We start from the raw sequence: 18,342 nt of genomic DNA, 5'->3' as shown, positions 1-18,342 counted from the left end.
AAGGTCGGATCTTATGCCTCAGGGAGATTTGATCCTGTTCCCACAGCAGAGAGGGCATCGCTGTATCCCCACAACTGAAAAATTGGTTCTTCACCATGTCAGCTTTAAACTCACAGCTACAATAAAGGATCTTCTATGCAATATGACCCGTGTAGGTTTCAGATCCAAGTATTTGAACCATATTTAAAAATAGAGTGAAAGAACAAGCATTCTAAAATGTGTGCTCTTGACTACCTAAAAACAATCCCGCAATTAAGGAGCTTAAATACCTGCAACTTCTTTTCCTACCAGTCGACAGATTATTCCCAAGAATGTGATGCGGCTTATCGAATACCAGGATATATAAAGGCTGAAACTCCACTCAGCAGAACTGGTTAAAAATAGCTGGGGTGCCCATTTTAACATAACTCAAAATTTACGTGTTCAAATGAGGGAGAAATGGTTTCTACTGGCAGGAGGGACGGTAACTAGAGGAGAGAGATTAAAAATAACTGGCAAAAGAACGGGGAGATGGGGGGAAATGAGGAGAAATCTTTGTACACAGTGAGTTGTTATGATCTGAAACGCGCTGCCTGAAAGGGCGGTGGAAGCAGATTCAACTTCAACTTTCAAAAGGGAATTCGCTAAATACTTGAAAAGGAAAAATGTGCAGGGCTACGGGGAAAGAGCCGGGAAGTAGGACTAATTGGATAGCACTTTCAAAGAGCTGCTCCAGACACGATGGGTCGAATGGCCTCCTTGTGTGCTGTATGATACTTTGAATTGTTAACCCATTTAAAGTTGTTTCAATACCCACTGGACCTGCCTCCCTCACCACTCACCATATGTGGAGGACTGGTCCCTCGTGTCCCCGGCGGCAAACACTGGCTGCCCGAAATCCCGCTCCCTGCCCCCTGCCCAGTTGACGATTCCCACCAGTTTCAGGCACGAGAGTCGAGGCCAACATTTCAATAACGTTTGGTGTTAAAATCGAAATGGGCACAGTGATGCAATCTTGATGACTGCCGCACTCACGCCCAGAGTTAAAATCGGGCCTTAAATACTTAAGTTACATATATGCTTATATATTGTCCTGCTGTGCAGGTTTGGTCATCTGTGCAGCATAATCCCACAAATAATAATTGTTTCATTTCAAATGTCAACCTTGACATGTGTTCTTTTCACACACAGACTGAGGAACAGAAAGCTTATTGTGGATGCTGGTGGTAGATATAGAGCACACATACTGCACAGAGTCTAATTAACAATCCAGCTAGTTATATGTTTATGCTTGTAAACATAAAATGCAACCCCGTCTCTTTTCTTAGCACCATCAATAGCTCTTTGTTGCACACCCAAGTCTGAGCTTTCCCCATTCAAAACTGTGGAAATGCAAACTGATATACAACTGCGCAATGCCCAAGGCAAGATATTCCCACTGTTCTCTGCGACCATGATGCTAGATATGGAATAGTAAAGTAAGAAAATAAAATGAGAATATTCCTTTTATAAATTGCATTTTTAAATGACCATTAAAAGAGGACCCAACTATGCTGCATAACTTGCACACTGAGCTTGCTTTTAAAACTAGAAGGCAATTTATCCTAAATGAAATCCTGATAATGAAGCTTACAAAATGTTGCTGAGTACAAAACAATAAATATTCATACAAGGAAAAACATTAATCGAATAAATTTGTGGTCTTTATCAAAAGTGGCATGATTCTGAAATGTAATCATAATCGGAAAAGCCCATTACGTGCAATGGGCTCAAATTTGGCCCACCCCTTTTTTCGGCGCACTCACCAGAGATGCACCGACTTTGTGGGCTAGAAATGGTGCCTAAAAATATCTCCCCCCCAATTCTGGCCACTGTGTTGCCTCTCCGGGGCTTGGCGCGGCGTGGCCAGTCGATTGGGGGGGGGGGGGGGGGGCGGAGCCGGCAGTTCTGCACATGCACGTTGGAGTGTCGTAGCTCCTGCCCCCAGCCTCTGTGCGTGTGCTGCAGCGTGGGACTCAATGCGTCCCGCCCCTATCCCGGGCCGAGTGGCCTGCCGCACAGGCCGGCCCGCTGCCTTCCCGGGCTAGAAGGCCACAAGAAGCAGGTTGGTGCAGGGCCCAAGCCAAAGTTTCCACAGCCAATCTTCTTGCCAACCCTGAAGTTGGGCCTGACCATGAGGCGGGGATGGCAGGGGGAGTTTTGATCCGGGGGTTGGGGGGGGGCGTGATAACTGTGTAGCCAGTAATTTTAATGGGCTTACTCAAGACTTTCCTTAACCCTGTTGATGAAAATACTTTCCTGACAAAGTTAATAGAAAATACTTTCAAATTCATCATAATCAATTCTTGAACATTAGATTTGGTGGAATCATTTTGCTTGAATTTTCAAAATATTTAAAAGCATAAAACAGTAAATTTCCTGGTGATATGGTATAAAATATTTCTATGATGGTGGGTGAGCTTAGGCGGCTGGGAGAACATAAGAATTACGAGCAGGAGGTACTTCTATTTTTTATTTGGATATTTTGAAAAAATTATGTAAATATGTTTTTATCTCTTTACTACTTTTATTTTTGTAGTTTAAGCTTCCATGAATGCTTCTGTTGTATAGTAAATTAACTTTGCGAAGTTTGTCATATGATGTCCTGTATAGCTGTTTGATCCTATTCATTCTTTTGTCAAGTCATTAAGTTCTGCTAGCCTCCGATGTACCTACTTGCGCTGATTTCTTAACTCTCCCCAAGGGTTTTTTGTGCAGCCACAAGTGGCCGCATACCCTGGCCTAAGTTAGTTTGGAGTAATATTAGCTGTCCAAAATGGGCATGGGTGGCTGGTAACGTCCCCTTTTGAAAAAAAAACTAAACGAAAAAAATCCTAATGAACTCACTACATTGGCGCAAATTGAATGTGCAAAATGGGGATTTTTAAGATACTTCAGAAAAATCAAGTTGCTCCAAAAAAAACGGAGCAACTCCTGGGCAATTTTGAGCCCAACAGGATGGACCAGACTAACAGCAATTTACTTATAGACGACATCTGTATGTTGAAGAGTGGAAAATCAGCACACATCGAAGTTGTATACAAGTGGACTTCATGTTGAACTGCATCTCACTGTCATGTGTCTATAAAGGAGTGGCTTCTGTAATTATGGTTTTTGCCAGCAACCTTCCAAAGTCAGGATAAAAAAAAGTGTCAAAAAATATCAACCAAAATGAGTACGATGGGCTTGTAAAAACAGAATTCAGTTTAATGAGCCAATGTCTCTTATTTTCTTGTCACTCTATGCTGAAAATAAGTCGGTTGCTAAATCTACAATATTTCATTTGTGAGTTAAAGATCACAAACCATTCAGAAGAGCTATGCTCGACTAACTTTGCCAGATTCGGGGCTGGGGGCTGACAACTTTTATCTGTGACGTGAAGGCTGTGCTCGTCTTGCAAATTAAAAAAAATGTTCAAGTGTTTTAAAGTAAGAATCAGCCAAGATAATTGCGAGCAATGCCTTGTATTCCTTTGCATAAATGTTGTCATGTGTGAAAAAACTGTTTCGTAAGAAAGAGCAGAAAACAGAGTAAGCATTCCCAGTCACACCACAACACGATTAACTTTTGAAGTTTTTCTTTTTTCTTTACGATGGCTGAATGGCCTTTTGCCCCCGCTTATCAAGCACACCTCCAGGCAAATGATCAATAAGCCCCATTTAAAAGGAATGAACTAGCCGTCATGGACTCTCATCACATGCGCATGATGCCCCCAAAGCACTTCATATTCAATACATTATTTTTGACGTGAAGTCACTGCTAATATGTAGGCAAATGCAAGTACCAAGTTGAACAGCTAAGTCCCAGAAATAGCAACTGAGATGAATAACACTTTTAATCGTGGTGGTTCAAGAAGGAACATTGGCCAGGGCAGTGGAAAAAAATCCCCTGCTCATCTGTGAATAGATCTTTTACATGCACCTGGACAGACAGACGGAGCCTCAGTTTAACGTCTCATTCAAAACATGGCACATCTGACAGCGCAGCTCTCCCTCAAGACTGCACTGCAGTGCCAGCCTATGCATTATCCTGGAGTGGGGATTGAACCCACAACTTCTGATCCAGAGGCAAGAGTGCTGCTAACAGAGTCAAGCTGACATTATTTACACAAGGGTGGGCAGACTGGCGAAATCTCGCATTTTTTTTTCTGGGAAAATTTGGAACTTTAAAACGCAAATTTGAGATATGGCAAGTGCTCTTCCCATTCCCTGGCTGGTACTGGGGGCAATGTTGCCCAGGTTCTTTCCGACCGATTACAGTTCGAGACAAGTCATGGTACACCCGTTGCCTCACCGCAGACGTGCACGGCTAGTTTTATTCGTTCTGAACTCCCTGTGGTGGTTAGCTTGAGTCATGGTCCCACCCCCAACTGCACCGACCCCCAGTCTGGTCCCTCCCGCTCACTCAGTTGCCCTTACCCGATCACTCCTGCCTCCATTACTGGTGGTACAACTCCCAAAGACTTGAATTTCTCCCAGCTTCCACTCCCCATTGCCGCTGTGACGGCCCTAGTCCCAGATTCCCCCACCCCCATCCCCACTGCTGCCATTACAGCCCATGTGACAGTCTGATCCCATCCTCTCCCACCACCGCTGCAGAGAATGGAGACCAATGAGCATCGTTGCTGCACGGGCCGCAGCCTGGGAATTTTCTCCCAGTTGCACTGCTGCGGCAATGGCTCGGGACCCTCTTGGCCAGGGAATGGGATGTTCAATTAAGAGAAGGGGGAAGGGAAGATAAAAGTAATGATGTTTCTCCCCCTCCTTATTTTGAGTCAGCTCCCAGCATTAATTAAGCAACATTCAGTCATTCTGAAACTTTCTCAAATTCTACTTTATAACATTCATCAGCAGAGATTCAGAGGATATTATTCTCACAACCATCATCTGAAAGAAAACGTTCGTTGAAAGGCTAAAACTCAACAGAATGGCAGCACATAAAACATGGTTATTTTATTTCCCACCACGCACTGAAGATGTATCACCCTACCGTGTACATAATGTACACTATTATGTACAAAACTTTATGAAATATCCTTTAGCAGTAAATTTAGCTGAATTATAGCCTGCCAGAACAAATGTTCTAACCAAATATTTACCAATTCCTTTCGAGCAGTGTTGCCCCAAACAGCATCTCAAGTGTTGACACGGGAGAGGTGGTGAAATGCAAATAGAGGCAGACAGAAAATCCATTGACTGAAATAAAGGCACGCACAACATTTGTGTAGAAAAACACTGACAGCAAGAAAAATGACGGGTAACAAAGCCGCCAGCTTACAAGTTAAACTCCAACAATGTCCACAACCTGTGGAATGTCCTAGGCCCAGCACAGATAGGCGCTACAACCCTGTATTTGCTTTCCCTTTGAAAACTTTAACAGCAAGTATTTGATTGACAATAAATCTACACTAAACCAATAAAACATAATTCTTAGTTTGTGCACTGGAGAACTTTTGTCTACACTGCTGAACATGTGTTTGTCTACTGGAGATGGGGACTTTGAAACAATCAGCAATGGAAGCTCATTGCTTACAGCGAGCTGACCAACATGAAAGTTAAGAGATAGCATGCATTTATGTCCTCAGGACACCCATCAAAGCACTTCTGAGCACATGAATTACTTTTGAAGTGCAGCTGTTGTTATTGATGTTGGCAAATGTGGCAGCCAATTTTGGCACAAGCAAGACCCCACGAACAGAAAACCAGATAAAAGGCCGGGTTATGTTTTTTTTTTGGTGGTCTTGGTCAAGGGATGAATATTAACCAGGGACAGCGGGAGAACTCCTCGCTATTCTTCGAATGGAGCCATCTACCTGAACAGCCAGATGGAGCCCGAGCTTAGTGTCTTATCTGAACATAAGAAATAGGAGCAGGAGCAGACCATAAGGCCCCTCGAGCCTGCTCCGCCATTCAATAAGATCATGGCTGATCTGATCATGGACTCAGCTCCACTTTTCTGCCCACTCCCCCTAACCCCTTATTCCCTTATCTGTTAAGAAACTGTCTATCTCTGTTTTAAATTTATTCAATGTTCCAGCTTCCACAGCTCTCTGAGGCAGCAAATTCCACAGATTTACAGCCCTCAGAGAAGAAATTTCTCGTCATCTCAGTTTTAAATGGGCGGCCCTTATTCTAAGATTATGCCCTCTAGTTCTAGTCTCCCCCATCAGTGGAAACTTCCTCTCTGCATCCATCTTGTCAAGCTCCCTCATAATCTTATATCTTTCTGAAAGACCGTAATAAACTGGAAGAGGTTCCTTCCTCTGTCTAGACTTCTGGCAGTCTAGAAAATGATGAGAGAGAAAAAAAAAATGCAACTGTGCAGAATTTTTTCAAGTACAAAATGGAGGATTGTGTGCATTTTTAAAGAAATTAATATCAGTCAGCCTGAGCCACCTTGTTTGGCATTCCCCAGATCAGCCCCCAAGTTGAGTGGCATGTAGTACTGCAAAGTTCAAGACTTAAGAGGTCTGTAAAAAGCGGCATTGCTCACCCCAACTCAGCAGAAGCACGCATCACATAAGCCAATCGCAAACAATGTTACTGGTAAATTGGAGTTGTTGAGGCAGAGAGTATAAATGCATTTTAGGGGGAGGCTAGATAAGCATTTTGAGGGAGAAGGGAATAGAGGGTTATGCAGACAGAGTTAGATGAGGAAGGATGGGAGGAGTGTCGAGTGGAACATAAATGGCGGCATAGACTGCTTGGGCCGAATGGTCTGTTTCTGCGCTGTATATTCTAGGTCTGGTGAGGTCCATGGGCCTGGACCATTACAGCCACCCAGATGAAGGGCTTGTGGTGGCTTGGTCAGTAGGTTTATGACTAATGTGGAACTCAACCACGGAGGTCCCAGGCTCCATCCCAGGTCTATGCTGAGTTAGCTGATCTCAGCGTAGCAATACTGGTGCCACCCTTGGCATTTATGCCTCTGATCTAAGATGCAAAGGGATGTAAATATCATAGGAATTGCTCGACAATAGAAGTCCACCGAGTTCACGTCTTCTACCATCCTGGTAGTTGTATGATACAACGATGGCAGGACTGACATATGAAGAAAGACTGGATCGACTGGGCTTATATTCACTGGAATTTAGAAGAATGAGAGGGAATCTCATAGAAACATATACAATTCTGACGGGACTGGACAGGTTAGATGCAGGAAGAATGTTCCCGATGTTGGGGAAGTCCAGAACCAGGGGTCGCAGTCTAAAGATAAGGGGAAAGCCATTTAGGACCGAGATGAGGAGAAACTTCTTCGCTCAGACAATTGTGAACCTGTGGAATTCTCTACCACAGAAAGTTGTTGAGGCCAGTTCGTTAGATATATTCAAAAGGGATTTAGATGTGGCCCTTACGGCTAAAGGGATCAAGTGGTATGGAGAGAAAGCAGGAATGGGGTACTGAAGTTGCAAAAATGATCAGCCATGATCATATTGAATGGTGGTGCAGGCTCGAAGGGTCGAATGGCCTACTCCTGCAACTATTTTCTATGTTTCTATAATGAAGTTGTTTACTAAACTTAGCAAACCATCACTATTAGTCTACAGCAGACCCAAACATGATGTGAGGAAAACCCTAGTGGTGGAGAGCTCTGCGAACCACAAGCCCAAAGTCACCTGTTCCGCCCAAGCATGCTACGCTTACCACATGCCATGTCTCAAATTGCTCATATATTGTATCCCAAATGTTATTTTCTGAACGAAAATCTCATTTGCATTTGAATACTTACTAACTGCTTTCTCCTTAGGAAGCCTGTTCCACGGATTGACTGAAACATTAGCCCTGAATTCGCGGCCACTACGGGCGGGTATGAGGTCGGCACGTGCCAGTACAGGCGCTGCCAGTTCTGGGTTTAGGCATGCAAAGCGCATGCGCCTAAAACCGGAACTTGCAATCGGTCAAGAATCCTCGCACGCATCCGGAAGAAAATAGCCTCCGCGGGCGGAGAATTGGGCTATTTGCCCAGCGAATGCCCGTGAAGGACAGAAGAACACAATTTTTAAAAATAATTTAAATATTTTAAATCCTGTTAAATAAGCTAAATTTATTTTTAGACCCTTTAAAATATGTACATTTATTTTTCAAAAAATAAAATTTTTGTTTTAAATAAATAATTAAATTCCATTGTAAATACGTGATTTTTTTCAATTTATTTTAAGTGTTTATGTTTTTAGGGGGTATTCCCATTCATACTTATGGTGATTCCGTACATACATTGATTGGTTGGGCCGGCTCATGTGATCCCAGGGACGTGTGCGAAATGCCTACGTCCCTGGGATACGTGGGCCTCGCCGCAGGCCTTCGTGTCGAGGCCCGGGACCACAAGTTTCAGAACCTCCCGGACTACCAGGTAAGTGCCTAGGTATTTTTCAGGTGGGAGTCATCCGCCCGCGGGCAGCCTCCGACCGCAATTTCTGGGCCAATGTTTCTACAGACCAGCCAGGATTCCTGTTCCTGATCACTGTGCAGTGACTTCAGATGGAATGTGTGTGTGCGTGGATGGCACAATTACAGTCAAAGCAGTCAGCTGTCACTCACTGTCAAGGCTAACACATTAAGAACGGCCACTTACACAAGGTACCCAGGGGCGGATTAAGGGTGCCTCGGATCCGCGGGCGGTACCCCAGCCTTGTGCCCTTTACTCCCATTCACATCTTGCAGTAAATAACATTAGTGAGCTAAGTCGCAGGGCACTATACGGAGTATGCAGCAGATCAAGATCAGGTCAGGTCTACATTTCAGGTTATGTTCTCATTGACACTATGACGACACTCATTGAATAATAACACTGCAGGTGGCTAGAGTCTGCTTACATCAAGTGGAGAATAACATGCGCCTGAGCCCTCGCGGCATCGCCCTGCTCCTGCTACGACACCTATGTCAATACTGTTTACCCTTACCCTTAATCCCACTCTAGGCTTGGTCCGTGGGCGACTGCCCCATCCTCCCCCACCTTAACCCGTCCCCGAAGGTATCGAAGGACAGTTAAGTGTGTGTAGAACTAATCTCTCACGCTAGTCTGGAGAGGAGGAGTGAAAATTGGAGAAAAAGTAGTTTTTTTTAAAAAAAGGGACTTTGTGAAAGAAGAAAAGCAGTAAAGGGAGTGGGGGTAGGAATATAGGAACAGGACCAGGCCATTCAGCTCATGAAGCCTGCTCTGCCACTCAATTAGACCATGGGTGATCTGTATTTCAATTCCATTTACCCACTTTAGTCTGGCCAGAGGGCTAAGAGGGAGCGAAGTTTCAGCAAAGGAAATTTCCTGATGTGCGAAGAGAAACATGAGAAATTAGGGATATATCTAAAAGGAGCGAGAGAGTCAGGCTAGCCCGTGCCAATTATTTCAAATTGAACTTCGTCAATCGTGATTGTGACAGTCAGTAACGAGCTGCCATCTTCAGTTGCTCATTTAAAAATTGGACATTAACATTTTCACATTAAATGGTTCAAGAAATCATGTGGATCGTTTTAGGAAGGAATGAACTGTATTAAACCAGACGCCATGTACAAGTACATCTGATTACTGATAATTCTGAAAAACAGCTCAAGGCCATGGAAAAGGAAGGCCATCTCTTCCAGGTTTTTTTTCCATCAGTCATCAGATGGTACATTCGAGTTGGCAATACAGCTATGCCAGGAAGTAATTTGACTTCATGAACAACTGTAGGAAACATTCAACTGCTCAGTTAGGATGCCTTGGTCAAATAGGCAATAACAAGCATACATGCACAGTTATTCTGGATTTCAGCACATCAAAGTTACTTCGCACAAAATTACCGATCCCTTGGCAAGAGCTACTTCTACACCCTCAAGTTGCTGGAGAAATATCACTAACGCCGATGGCTCCGCAAGATTCTACAAATCCCCGAGGAGAACAGATGCACCAACGTCATCAGCGTCCTCATTCAGGCCAACATCCCCAGCATTGAAGCACTGACCACACTCGATCAGTTCCGCTGGGCAGGCCACACAGTCCACATGCCAGACACGAGACTCCCAAAGCAAGCGCTCCACTCGGAGCTCCTTCATGGCAAACGAGCCAAAGTGGGCAGCGGAAACGCTACCAGGACACCCTCCAAGCCTCCCCGATAAAGTGCAACATCTCCACTGACACCTGGGAGTCCCTGGCCCTAGACCGCCCTAAGTGGAGGAAGTGCATCCGAGGGGGCACTGAACACCTCGAGTCTCAACGCCGAGAGCATGCAGAAATCAAGGGCAGACAGCAGAAAGAGCGTGCGGCAAACCAGTCCCACCCACCCCTTCCCTCAATGACTATGTGTCCCACCTGTGACAGGGACTGTGGCTCTCATATTACACTGTTCAGCCACCAAAGAACTCACTTCAGGAGTGGAAGCAAGTCTTCCTTGATTCCGAGGGACTGTCTATGATGATGAATACCGTTAATTTTTTAAAAAATATATACCAAAATTAAATTGGAACAGGTGGTGATCATTTCTGCTGCCCTGCTTCAGAATAATCTATTTGGTACATGCAACCTGAAGCAGTAAAATGTTGCAAGTGTGACTGGTCTTTTCTGCGACATTTGGCTCAGATTTTGCAACGAATTTGCAAAGCCTGCAAAAAAAAATGAAGAAATGCAATTTTCAAAATGTAGTTGGGCTCCAAGGAATGGTCGAGTTCATTCAGGTAAATCTCCTTCACAGTTTAGCAACTAAACTAAATACAGAGATCTACAAGGAGAAAACTGTATCTCTTTAATACATTTGTGTGCATCTGTGGGCCCAAAATTGCCCAGGAGTTGCTCTGTTTTTTTTGGAGCAGCTTGATTTTTCTGGAGTATATTAAAAATCCCCATTTTGCACATTTAATTTGCGCCAGTGTAAGTGAGTTAGTTAGGATTTTTTTTTAGTTTAGTTTAGTTCAAAAGGGGGCGTTACCAGCCACCTACGCCTGTTTTGGCCATTTAAGCCAGTTTGGACAGCTAATAGTTGCTCCAAACTAACTTAGGCCAGTGTATGTGGCCACTTGTGGCCGCACAGAAAACCCTTGCGGAGAGTTAAGAAATCAGCGCAGGTAGGTACTTAATGACTTGACTAAAGAATGTGAATAGGATCAAACAGCTATGCAGGACTGACAAACTTCGCAAACTTTACTATACAACAGAAGTATTCATGGAAGCTTAAACTACAAAAATAAATGAAGTAAAGAGACAAAACATATTTACATAATTTTTTCAAAATATCCAAATAAAAAATAGAAGTAGCTCCTGCTCGTAGGAAAGTATTTTCATCAACAGGATTAAGGAAAGTCTTGAGTAAAGCTCATTAAAATTACTGGCTACACAGTTATCACACCCTACACCCCACTCCATCAAAACTCTCCTCTCTTCTCTCCCCCCACCCCCCATCAAAACTCTCCTCCTTCCTCCCCACCCCCCCCCCCATCCAAACTCTCTCTCCCCTCCCCCCGCCATCAAAACTCTCCTCTCCCCCCCACACCGGTATCAAAACTCTCCTCCTTCCCCCACCCCCTCGTCTCCCGATCAAATGTCTCCCCGCACCAACCTGCTTCTTGTAGCCTCAGCACAGAAAGGCAGCGGGCCGGCCTGTGCTGCAGGTCACTCGGCCCGGGATAGGGGCAGGACGCATCGGGTCCCATGCTGCAGCCATCATCATCATCATGGGAGCTGCTACTGCGCATGCGGACAGCTGCCGGCATTCTTTTAGGCGTAGGGCCCTAACTCCACCCCTCAATGGACTCACCACACCACGCCAAGCCCCGGGAGAGTCAACAGAGGGGCCAGAATCCGGGGACACCTTTTTGGTGCCGTTTTGATCCTAGGAAGTCGGCGCATCTCACGTGAGTGCGCCGAAAAAACATGGGGGCCAAAATTGGGCCCATAGTTTCCTACTGGTTAAGTGTTATACTGTGCAAAAATAAATCTTTTATGAGGGGCCTAGATAGAGTGGATAGAAAGGACCTATTTCCCTTAGCAGAGAGGTCGATAACTAGAGTCATAGATTTAAAGTAATTGGTAGAAGGATTAGAGGGGAGTTGAGGAGAAAGTTTTTCACCCAGAGGATAGTGGGGGCCTGGAACTCATTGCCTGAAAGGGTGGTAGAGGCAAAAACCCTCATCGCATTTAAAAAGTACTTGGATGAACAGCTGAAGTGCCATAACCTACAGGGCTACGGACCAAGAGCTGGAAAGCGTGATTAGGCTGGATAGCTCTTTGTCGGCCTCCTTCTATGCCATAAATTTCTATGATTCTACGATAGAACCAAAAAGTAAACCTCAGCCCCAATCTCCTGCGTACTACTAATGCGCTCATGTCTCAGGTTCAGTGGATGCAGCCGGGAGATAGGAAGCAGCCAGTTGCACACTCGTCGGGAGCTGGCAGTGTTGTCCCTTTGTTAAACTGTAGTTCCGACCCGATTCTCCCGACAGGTTTCACAGGCAGCGCTATCGGATTCCTTCATTGCACATCGCCAGGCTGCCCTTCAGCAGAGGTGCTTACCTCACTCACCTGTAAATCTGCTGCCGTGTGAGGAAGGACCGCCGTTGGTTTGCATGCGTCAGCGTTGCAGAACAGCAGCCTGACTGGGTTGGATTTTCCAGGGGTGGGGGTGGGGGGGGCGGTTGGGGAGGGGGAAGTATGGGGGCAGCAGGACTCCACTGTGAACCCGCCGCCATGCGCCTTTCCCCGATGTCGGGTCTGCCAGCGCGAAGCAGATCCAACACGCAGAGGCGGGTTCACAGCGGGGGACCCAATTCAAGTAATTAGTGACATATTTACCGCCACTTAAAAATAAATTTCAACTCACCGTCTGCATTTGACAGCTCGTCCATGGGGTCCATGCTGGTCATGGACCAAGTCCATCAAGCTGAGGCGGGAGTTCAATGGCCATTGAATCAGCTGTTGAGTTGACAGCTTCAAATGTACAGTAAAAGCTCCCACCTTAGAGATATCTTCCCTCAGCCACAAGCTCTTCCTCACTGCATTTCCATAACAGATTTACCATATTGCAAGTCTTTACACAAGTCCCATCCAGTGTCATCTCGTTACCTCTCTCATCATGGACAGATCGCTTCTGTCATCTTTATTTCACCTCTATTCCACCAGCATGGGTGCCCTTTATACTCTCTCACCTTGGTCCTCAGAATCTCACCACAATCAGCCCCAACACCAGCAGCATCAGGCACACCAGCAGCATCATCACCACCAACCATCTCCACAATCAACTGATGCTGCACAGGACAGAGGGCATCAGCACCCGACCACATCGCTGCCTGGGACGCCAGGGATGGCTTCACCATGGCCAGATTTACTTCACTTGACGCTATACACCCTGGCTGCTACATGATGTGGCAGGTTGGCATCACCCCACACGAACACCATTAAGCATCCCTGCAATGCCCAAGCCATTCCGGGCATTGCAGGGGTGCGTTATGTCTCACCATTCACTGCAACTCACAAAGCCACTTCCAAAGGTGCACACAAATATGCCCCAAGAACGCAAAGTGTTGAAAATAAAGTTTTCAATACTTGACACCACATTAACAGAAACTTTACATGAACATTGCATAAAACACCCAAGTGGTTACCCTTGAATGTTGTTAGTTGGTATGATTGCACTAGGATGAGGGTGAGTGCGAGAGGTGGCCAGTGAGATGGAGATGTGAAAATGTAGATAGAGAGGGATGGGTGGAGGTGCAAGGTAAAGTGGTGAGAAGGATGGGCAGGAGTAGGGTAGGGAAGGCAGAGTGATGGGGTTGTGATGAAAGGCACAGCAGGATGAGGTTGAGTGTGGCTTTGCACTAAAGTTTCGTGATCTACTGAGATCACTGATGCATTTGCGGCATTGCATCCAGGTCCTCCTGACCACATCCTTGCATGTGCCCTCCTCTGCAATGTGCAACCAGGCTGTGTTGGTGTCCTGGGGAGGTCTCTTCTGTCCATGGGAAGGGAAGAGTACCTCCTGCATGCCGTGACTCCCTCCATAAGCATATGGAGGGAATCCTGGGAGAGCCTGGGTGCAGCCCTGCACCTCTGTGCAGTAATCATCAGTGTTTGCAGCACCTCACTGCTGTAGAGCACTGGCAGCACAAGCGTCAAGCTAAATTTGGACATGATCGCTTTAAGGAAACTGGCTGATGACTCGTCATCAAAAGACATCACCAGACCCGCTTCCTCTAATTGGCCGGGAAACAGGCTGGCCCAATCAAGGGAAATTCATTTTGCAGAGCGGGCTGGAGCCAGCAGCGGGGTCGGGACTGACGACGCCCGCCCTGGACCTGCCCAGGTCAACAAAATCGCGACCACCGTCTTTAATACATAACAGTTGGTCCATGCGATCTTCTGGACTGGTTTTGATCGCCTGAGGGTATTGGAGGAATTAAGAGTTTTTTTTCCCATATTGGCCCTGGATTCTTTTCTGCCTTTGCAGGAGGTTACATGTCCGCCAGGGAGGGGTGGGGATGGAGAAGTGATTAATTACGATATTCCGGCCATCATGATGTGTGGGACAGGCTTGATGGACCAGCTGATCTTTTCCTGCCCGTCAATTTCACATGTTCACATCGCCACAAACATAATAAAATTAATATACCATTTCCAATAGCCAACCTGATACTGAAGGTCCCCTTCACTCCAGGGCAGGGCTGAGGGAGTGCTGCACTGTCGGAGGTGCCGCCTTTCGGATAAGATGTTAAACCTTTCAGGTGGACGTAAAAGATCCCATGGCACTATTTCAAAGAAGAGTAGGGGAGTTCTCCCCGGTGTCCTGGCCAATATTTATCCCTCCATCAACATAACAAAAACAGATTATCCGGTCATTATCAGATTGCTGTTTGTGGGAGCTTGCTGTGCACAAATTGGCCGCTGCTTTTCCCACATTACAACACTCCAAAAGTACTTCATTGCTGTAAAGAGTTTTGAGACGTCCGGTGGTCGTGAAGGGCGCTTTATAAATGCAAGTCTTTCTTTCTTTCAATGAGTAAGTGGAAGTGAGGAAGCTTTTAAACAATCCATTTGGGTAACATTTATGAATCTGAAGCTTTGATTTTTGTGCTTTATGAAACCTTCCCACATGTTAATACCTTCTTCCTGTCGCTGCTGGGCAGGTGTCACAACATATATTAAACATGCAGCAACTTCTATTTACTCTCCCAATCCCAGAGTCTTGTTCATCCCTGCATCCTCACAATGCTGAAATCAAGACTCATCTCACCATCTCCTTTCCGCAGACCTCAACATAAAATAACACTCTTCCTACTTCAGTCTTGCCATAAATCTACAAGCTATTAAAGTCCAAAATTGGCAACACTGAACCACTGCTTTATCGATTTGCCTCATCTTCTCTCTTACTCTTTTTAACCTTGGTGGAGGTGTCCTGAACTTGGGGTCTAGGTCCGTTGCCTTGGTTTCTCAGTAAGAAAAATAAATTGCAGCGTGGTTATGGTACTTTACTGCTTTTTGTGTTCAAATCTCCTTGGTTCTCAAGACTAAGTGGTTAAACGCAGACGCAATCACATCTGACAAACAGATTTAGGAAACCAACTGGCTATAAAGAGCATCAATTTCATATATACTCTGGTTACCAGTATTTATTCCAGATTTTGCTTGGTTTGGGAGTTATGCTTGTAAGAAAAGTAATCTCAAGACTGAGAAAGTGCACCATGACCAGCTAAGTGATGGACAGAAGGCAACTAGGTACGGTTAACTCAACAAAATAATTCCCAATTCTTTTTAAAAAAATAAAATAAAAGCAGCTGTTGGAAAAGAGCAGTGCTCATTAACAGCTGCTATATCAATTTGCAGTCTGAGGTTTCATTTAAATTGGGCATACTGTATTCACTTTTAAAATGTCACATTTTATAATAGCCTATGGGAATAAAATGCAAACAAAATGATGTGACTGCAGGTTCCAAAACTTCCTTCACAGCAGATTTACACTGGTAGTCTTCCCGAACAAGCAGCTAAACAAAGAACACAGCAAGTGAACATCACCTAGCTTTTTGTAAGCCCATTCTCAGAGATATACATAGATTATTATATAAGAACATAAGAAATAGGAGCAGGAGTAGGCCATATTGAGGGAATGATCAGCCATGATCTTATTGAATGGTGGTGCAGGCTCGAAGGGCCGAATGGCCTACTCCTGCACCTATTTTCTATGTTTCTATACGGCCCCTCGAGCCTGCTCCGCCATTTAATGGCTGATCCGATTATGGACTCAGGTCCACTTTCCTGCCGGCTCTCCATAACCCCTTATCGGTTAAGAAACTGTCTCTGTCAATGTTCCAGCTTCCACAGCTCTCCGAGGCAGCAAATTCCACAGATCCACAACCCTCAGAGAAGAAATTTCTCCTCATCTCAGTTTTAAATGGGTGGCCCCTTATTCTAAGATTATGCCCTTTAATTCTAAATTTAGAGTTGGGTCGTTCATGAGTGATGTCAGAAAGCACTTCTTCACACCAAAGGTAGTGGGAATTTGGAACTCACTCTACCAAGTTGTTGAGGCTGGGGACCAATTGAAAATGTCAAAACTTTAGATTGTTTGGCAAGGGGTTAACAGAACCAAGGCAGGTAAATGGAGTTCAGGTACTAATCAGCCATTATCTAATTGAATGGCTCAAGTGGATGAATGGCTTACTCCTGTTCCTATGGTTTCTAACTGCAACACACCTCCACAACACAGTCAACACCATTCCCCATATTGGTTGACTCAGTCTTACTAAATTTACTAAATGCAGGATTTGCATGGTAGCAAGTTAGTGTATCTGCTAAGCAAATTCCCCAATATTGCCTGATCACCTAAGGAAACAAAGCACATAAAAAGTTAGAAGTAGATTATTAAATATCACTGTTGTAGAGTGATGCCTGAAAGCTTGAAAATTACATGGTAATAAAAGAGAAGCCAAAAGCTTAGCTTTGTCACACACCAAACAAAATAGTATCCTTTCGTGACGCACTTATTTTCTGGAGCGCCTTAGGGCATTGTCATGGATATAAAGTATCGCGCACAGTATTTTACTCTGTTTCTACGCGATTATCCATTGCAACACTGATTGCGTTTATCCTGATAACTCCTTTCCAACTTTCCCTCAAATGAAGAAAGGCAGATGGACAAAAACATCTGGAAAAATGTCTGTGCCACAAACAGAACACTTCCTCCAGAACAAACCTTCTAAACAGCCAAAATGGCAGAGCTTTTGGTTCAAGTTGTACCCAGGAAACCAGCCTGAAGTGATACAACACTTCCAACCACACAACCACAAGTGCAAATAATCCTGTGTCACCGCACTCCCAATTAGCCTACCTTGGCATAGCCTTTCCCAGAGCGAACAACCCAAGTTGTTTTCTAATCATTTACTTTTACTTCAGCAAAGAACTGCATTAATTGTATATGGAATATATTGCAGATGAGATTTAAAGTAGACTTAGTCCACAAAGGTCCGTTTGGCTGATGTTGGTGAAAGACTTTAAAGACTCGTCCCAAGTGAGAAAAGATTTGCATAAAAAATTCTTAAGTGAAATTTTCTACAGCATATGTATGAAACAATACAGGAACCAAAGTTCCTTTAAGAACTGCAGATAAAGGTGAAAACAAATAATGACATAATGCAAACAGCCAGAGAGATAGATTGAAGGTTTACATTAGTGACTCCCCAATATTGGATTGGTTCTTTTTTAATTCAACATCCTGTTGGCAAACTGAGCCTGGACCACAGCAGAATATCTTCTTACAGCTGTGGCTCAGTGGACAACACTCTCGTCTCTGAGTCAGGTGCTTATGGGTTCAAGTCCCACACCAGGGACTTGAGCACATAAATCTAGGCTGACACTCCAGTGAAGTGCTGAGGGAGTGCTGCAATTTCGGAGCTGCCGTCTTTCAGCTGAGATGTTAAATCAAAGCCATGTCTGCCCTCTTGGGTGGACGTAAAAGATCCCGTGGCACGATTTCGAAGAGCAGGGGAGTTACCTCCGGTGTTATAACAATGACTACACTCAAAGTGTTTCATTGGCTGTGAGACGTCCAGTGGTCATGAAAGGTTCTTCTTTTCCCAGATAGTAGTGAGCCAGCTGGTGCGGTGGGTGGTGACACTCCCTACGCCTTCAAGAGGGAGCTGGTCCGGTTCCTGACTGGGGCAGATAGAAGGTCAGTGTCTTTTTAGATAATACTTGGTCCGTGAAATCTGGTTTCCATCACCTAAGGAATTTTCCAGAGGAATTTTTCCCATATTGCCACTGGGTTTTTTCTCTGTTTTCTCTGTTATTTTCCCTCTCCCAGATAAATGGCTGTGGCGGAGGTGGGTGGAAAGGGAGGGGTGGGGTAGAAGTGTTTAGTCATGATGCTCTGAA

The 18,342-nt window shown here is 44.9% G+C and overlaps 1 protein-coding gene across 1 annotated transcript in view; it reads right to left on the bottom strand.

Annotated features, from left to right (window-relative positions):
- The window catches only part of LOC139281249 (lipase maturation factor 1-like), a 470,429-nt gene that overhangs the window by 405,577 nt on the left and 46,510 nt on the right, over positions 1-18,342 (bottom strand). The gene's annotated exons all lie outside the window — the stretch shown is intronic.

Source organism: Pristiophorus japonicus, chromosome 15 (assembly GCF_044704955.1).
Source record: "Pristiophorus japonicus isolate sPriJap1 chromosome 15, sPriJap1.hap1, whole genome shotgun sequence".
Classification (NCBI taxonomy): Eukaryota; Metazoa; Chordata; class Chondrichthyes; family Pristiophoridae; genus Pristiophorus; species Pristiophorus japonicus.
Note: the sequence above shows the minus strand (reverse complement) of the source record. Positions and strands in the feature narration are given on the sequence as shown.